The sequence below is a fragment of the Carassius carassius genome, chromosome 37, assembly GCF_963082965.1.
Source record: "Carassius carassius chromosome 37, fCarCar2.1, whole genome shotgun sequence".
NCBI lineage: Eukaryota > Metazoa > Chordata > Actinopteri > Cypriniformes > Cyprinidae > Carassius > Carassius carassius.
In genome coordinates, this window is record NC_081791.1 from 320,526 (window position 1) to 326,402 (window position 5,877).

At 45.6% G+C, this 5,877-nt stretch overlaps 1 non-coding gene and 1 pseudogene across 1 annotated transcript; both read right to left on the reverse strand.

Moving 5' to 3' along the window:
* Positions 1–900: 900 nt before the first annotated feature.
* On the reverse strand, positions 901–1,064 carry LOC132118709 (U1 spliceosomal RNA). The gene has a single exon (XR_009425937.1). It is a non-coding gene; the product is annotated as a U1 spliceosomal RNA (small nuclear RNA).
* Positions 1,065–1,416: 352 nt separating this feature from the next.
* On the reverse strand, positions 1,417–1,592 carry LOC132118821 (U2 spliceosomal RNA; annotated as a pseudogene).
* Between the last annotated feature and the right edge of the window lie 4,285 nt (positions 1,593–5,877).

The window sequence follows — 5,877 nt, forward strand, 5'->3', positions numbered from 1 at the left end:
TAAAAGGGCGCTGCGACAGGCCACTAGGTGGCACTGTAAGCGGAAAAATAAGAAAAATGAAATGTAAAAGGACCATCAAACAAAGATGGAAACACCTGAAACGCTGTGTGATGGTAGTACCCTCCCCCGTCTGCAACGTCACCGGGCCTCGCCCCGATCGGCCTGACGCTGGCTCTGCAGCGACAGAGAGTACGGCATCGCTCGTAACTCCCAAACGGTTCGTCGCAAAGCCACGTGCCTTATGTCATCGGAATCCTTGGCTCGAGCCGAACGAGATGCAGGTCTCAGATTGGCTAGTCGCTCTGACGAAATTTTCGGGTATTTGGGATTTTGTCGAAAACCTTCTTTTGCAAACTAGCGGCAGGTATTTGGCCCAGTCCCACCCAGATCAGCACAGAATGCTTCTCTGGAGTCTGACTGTCAATAATCATCCAAAAAAAGTGGAAATTTCCATTCACCTTGGCGAGGGGACCTCAAAACGTGCCAAGGTGGTGTGGCCGAGGTGGCTCAAATGGCTATAACTCCAGGAAGGAGTGAGATCCCTTCACCCAAATCGGCACACCTGTGCAGGGGCTCAGTCAGCGGTCAGGTGTAAAAGGGCGCTGCGACAGGCCACTAGGTGGCGCTGTAAGCGGAAAAGAACTAATATGATTTGAAAAAGCACAACGAAAAACAAACATGGAGACAGCTACAGCTAGGCTGCAGTCAATCCAATCGACTTGCAAAGTGAGGTCTGTGCAAAATTCGAACTAAACCACACACCAGGGACCGATATTTCAAGAGCGTAAGTGATTTTGTTTCATGAGCTCAAAACACATACCCAGCATGTGGCAGGGCTCATCATTCTGAAACTAAAGAGTAACTGAGATAGATCTTTCTGCTTTGTTTCACCAGTTAATTCAGGGGAGAGCGCGAACGCAGTCCCCCACTACCATAAATTATGCAGTCGAGATTCCCACATTTGGGGAATTCGCAGGGGTCAGCATGGCCGTAGTGCAATGGACAAGCCTCGCCCTGGGTGAACCGCCTTCTTGATCATGGTGTCTCCCCTGCCAGGTAAGTATGAAGACCCAGGCGGCCAGCCAGAGGTACAATTTGCGTCTCTACCATCCTCACCAACGGTTAGCCCTCCGTAAACCCCAACAAAGGAAGGATGGGCGACTTCCATTACTGGCCTGGAAACTGCTTCCCAACGCTGGTTTTAGTTGACTCCCTTTAACCAAACACACCGAATTCGATACATCACCTCGTCAGTGAAAGACTCCGAGACCTCAGGTGGGAGCATCGTTAGTGGAAGAGTCCAACACCTCGGGGGGGTGCCTCAGAAGAGAGTCCGCAATAAACCACAGGACCTGCAAAGGCAGACCTCATTACTTGCACTGCTATTCGTCACAATAAATGGCATTCCCGAAAACGGGAAAGCACACCGTTCCTGGAGACACTGCAATACCAGGCCGATGCGTGGAATGGACGGAGCAAGCCCCGGCTCCAGCTCCGTGATCTAAAAATCCATTTAATATGTAGTCCCCGGATGGGGGACGTATCAGATATTAAACTGATAAGAACAGATTTTTTTCTTTCGAAAAAGTTTTATTGTCACCATTTACATTTTTTCCATTTGCATTTTTCTTTTTACACACATTTTTTTTTTTTTTCAAGCACACATTAAAACAAGCCATATAATATATAATAAATACACATGGTAAAATGAAAGGAACAATCATTGTTAAAAAAAATTGATTAAACCACAGTGTTTTGCTTGTTTTTAAAAGTCCATATTTGAGGTGTGTTTAAAAGGTGCGATCGGTTTCAAAAGTAAAATACAAATTTAAAAAAGCAAACAAGCCTCATATGCATGTTAATAAAACCAATTTCATTAATAAAACACAATAAAAACCAATTTATAGGATAAAAACCAAATAAAAAAAAAAAAAACATCTGTTGTGCAAGACCGGGGGTGAGTCCTTATCAAGTCGGTCTTCACCCCACTCTCCAGAACAGGGACATGAGATGCTGCTTTACAGGCTCAGCAGAGATCCCCTCTCCTCCGGCCCGCTGGCCCGCTGTTCCCGTAGCCAGAATGGTGAGGGTGCATCTACGGGCAGCCAGGGTCGGTGCCTGCCGGGACCCTCTCTGTGCGGCCCCGGCCCCCCCGTCCGAATTTCGTCGTCCGGTACCCCTGCAGCATTGATGTTACCTTTAGCTCGCATGCATGGAGGGTTACCGTAACGCGTTTCCCCACCAGCAGGTTTCTGGTGGCCCAGATGGCATCCTTGATGACGTTGAGGGTGAGCCAGAGCGAGGTGAATTCCTGTGCTGTCATGTCCTTCAAGCCCCGGCCCACCCCAAGGATGGCGAGCTGGTACCCGAACTGGGCCCCACCTGCTGGTAGGCACGGGAAATACAAGGGGCCGGTCTTGGCCCACAGGTCCCGCGCAGCACCGCACTCCCAGAGTAGGTGGTGGACGGTCTCCGGGGAATTGCAGCCGGACTGAGGGCAGATGGGGTTTTTGGCCATGCCTCTGGAGTGCATAACCGCCCTGACCGGGAGGATCTCATGAGCCACCATCCATGATAAATCCTTGTGCCTGTTCTGGAGAGCGGGGTGAGCAGCGTTCCTCCAAACTTGTTTGGCCTCACCTAGTGTGAGGCCTGGAACTGGACTCACCGGTTCCCGGTCCTGCACAACAGAAATGAGAGACTTGTGTTTAGTTAAAATGGTGACATCTTCACTCTCTAAAAGATATTTCTTTAAAAAATTTTTTATAAAACTGTACTCTTTAGGCAAGTTAAAAGACACTGGGGTTTTCAAGTCTACTGGTAAAATTTTCAATGTTCTTAGGTAAGACCCCATCCAAAATCGCACCATTGCAGCCGTCTTGTTTTCTTTGGATGGGGTCATGGCATAACTAATGTGCAGGGCGGTGAAGCGGCTGCCTAAAAACAGGTGGGGGTCTGGGAGGCCTTTTCCACCGTTCTCTGGCCTTTTCTTGATGGTCTCCCTCTTCAGGCGCTCCCACTTGGACCCCCACAGGAAATAAAACACCGCCCTCTCCAGTCTCACCAGGAACCGCCGAGGGGGGCTAAAAACAGAACAGACAAGTAAAATCAGAGGTAAAATCACAGATTTAAAAATTAAAATTTTACCTTCAATTGTCAACTGTCTTAGTCCCCAAAACCCCAGTCTTTTCCTAGCTTTCCCTAGCAAGTCAGTCCAGTTGTCTCGTCCACCTCCGTCTTTATCAAATTTAACGCCTAAAATCTTAAAATCATTGTCTTTAAAAACCAAATCAAGTCCTCCTGTGTCCGCGTCTCCCCACGGCCCGAAGAGCTGGGCCTCGGACTTGTTTCTATTGAGTTTGGCGCCCGAGGCCCGACCGTACCAGTCAGTCAAGTCCAGTGCTCTTCGTATGGATAAAAGGTCCGTGGCTAAAAGAGTTACGTCGTCCATGTATAAAGCACAGGTCGCCGTCAGTCCACCCGTCCCAGGAACGTCCAGTCCTTTGATCCATTTGTCCCTTCTCAAGATCTGTGCCAGTGGCTCAATGCAAGCCACATACAGAAGAGGAGATAAAGGACATCCCTGACGGACACCACTGTGTATGTTCACAGCTTTGGAAAGATGCCCATTTATTAGAATTTTGCTGACTATTCCCTTGTACAGCAGTCCCACCCAGGCTATAAACCTCTCTGGAAACCCCATTTTATCCAGTACCTGGAAGAGGTACTGGTGCGAGACTCGATCAAATGCTTTTTCAAAATCTAAATTTAGGACTACTAGCCGAATATTTCTGTCTCTCGCGTAACAGATGGCGTCTCTAATCAGCACTAGGTTGTCTGTTATCTTTCTTCCGGGCACAGCAGAAGCTTGATCCGGGTGGATCACGTCCTCTAAAACAGTCGACATGCGTGTCGCTAAAATCTTACTAAAAAGTTTACCATCGAAATTTAAAAGCGTGATTGGTCTCCAATTTTTTAAGTCAGTCCTGTCCCCTTTTTTGTACAGTAAAGACACTATCCCTATCCTAAAACTGTCGGGTAGTCTGTCAAGAGTCTCAAAGTTGTTAAAAACAGCCAATAATTCATGTGCTAAAATATCCCAAAAAGTAAGATAAAACTCTAGGGGAAGTCCATCTGCTCCTGGGGACTTCCCCTTTTTAAAACCTTTAAGAGCTTTATGTAATTCTAAAATATTAAAATCTTGGGATAAAAACTTATTTTGGCCATTAACATTCTTGACTAAAAAATTTAAAACTTCCCTTGCCGTATCGTCGTGTACATCTTTTTTACAATACAAATCCTCATAAAATCCCTCTACATTTTTTAAAATCTCTTCTGTTGTGTTTGCATCCCTCCCTCCTACCTTAACACTGGTTATTGCCCCTCCCCTTGTTATTATCTTTTTAAAAAAGTAACTTGTACACTTTTCACCTTCCTCTATTTCTCTTTCTTTGCTTCTTAAAATAACACCTTTACTTTGGATACGAGATAAAACTGACATTTCTTTTTTTACATCTGTTATTTCTTGGCTAAAATCAAAACCATTATTTAAAAGATTAAAATATCTTTGTAATCTTTTTTGCAACCCCATCATGCATCTCTTTTCCCTATTCTTTTTATCTTTCCCTACCTTCCTAAAAAACTGTCTTGTCCGGTCCTTTACCATTTCCCACCACTGTGCACGTGTCTCATAAAAGTCTTGGAGGGTCTGCCATTGGCTGAACTGCTCCCTATATTCTCTAACCACTTCTTCATCCACCAATAGGGAACAGTTCAGCTTCCACATCCCTCCTCCTACCGTCACACCCGGGGAAAGTGAAAGGGTGCAAGACAGCATCATGTGATCAGAAAAAAAGAGAGGGGTCAATGTTGCATCGGTTGGCGGGCAGTCCCTTGTAAAAACATAGTCAATTCGAGAGGCTCTGGCGCCATCACCACTGAACCAGGTGAAGCCCTCCTCTCTTTGATGCAGTTGTTTAAAACAGTCAACTAACTTAAAATCCTTGACTAAATTTTGTAATAAAACCGATGTCTTATCGACCTTAAAATCTTCTCCTACTCTCTTCCTATCTGTTTTTGATAAAACACAGTTAAAATCCCCTGCTACTATTAGGGGAGCCCTGCCTAACATGTGGGGCTGCAGGTCTTCTAAAAGCTCATACCTGTCATTTTTTTCTGTAAAACCATACACGTTAAGAACCTTAAAATCTCTCCCTAAAAAAGTCAGGTTTGCTAAAAGAGCCCGCCCTTCCCTCACCACAGTGCTATCCTTCACCGTGATGTTTGAATTTTTTATTAAAATAGCGACACCATCATTCTTGTTGAAGTTAGAGCCACTCCATATTGAGGGCCCCATGGTCCACATCTCCTCCAACTTCCTGTGGTTACTTAAAAAGGGCAGAGCACACTCTTGCAGTAAAAACAAATCTGACTTAAAAGACTTTAAAAGGGATAAAATGCTCTGTGCTCGCAAGGTGGACCTCACACTTCTTACATTTATGGTAGAGATAGTGAGGGCCATGAGCAGTATGGTTAAAACAGTATGAGACATTTAAACAGAAGACTAAAAGACTACAAAAATATGCTTAAAATCATGTTTTATCTTGTTTCACCTGCTCTTCCTTTCTCCCAGATGAACTGGGGCCCGGAGAGCAGGTGCTCGACACATCGGGTGCTACAGAGAAACCCTCTTGTAACTCCCTAGGCGACGATGTTCTTAGCTTGATGTGCAAAAAGGAAACCTCATTTGGGGATTCTAGGGGCCACATACGTTTTTGATCTTCCAAATCGGAACTATCAAGCCGCTGTGCTGCCCTAGCTTTTTTCTCCTCTGTTTCCACCAGAGGAGATCCCGCAGGTCTTTTTTGCACTTGAGCA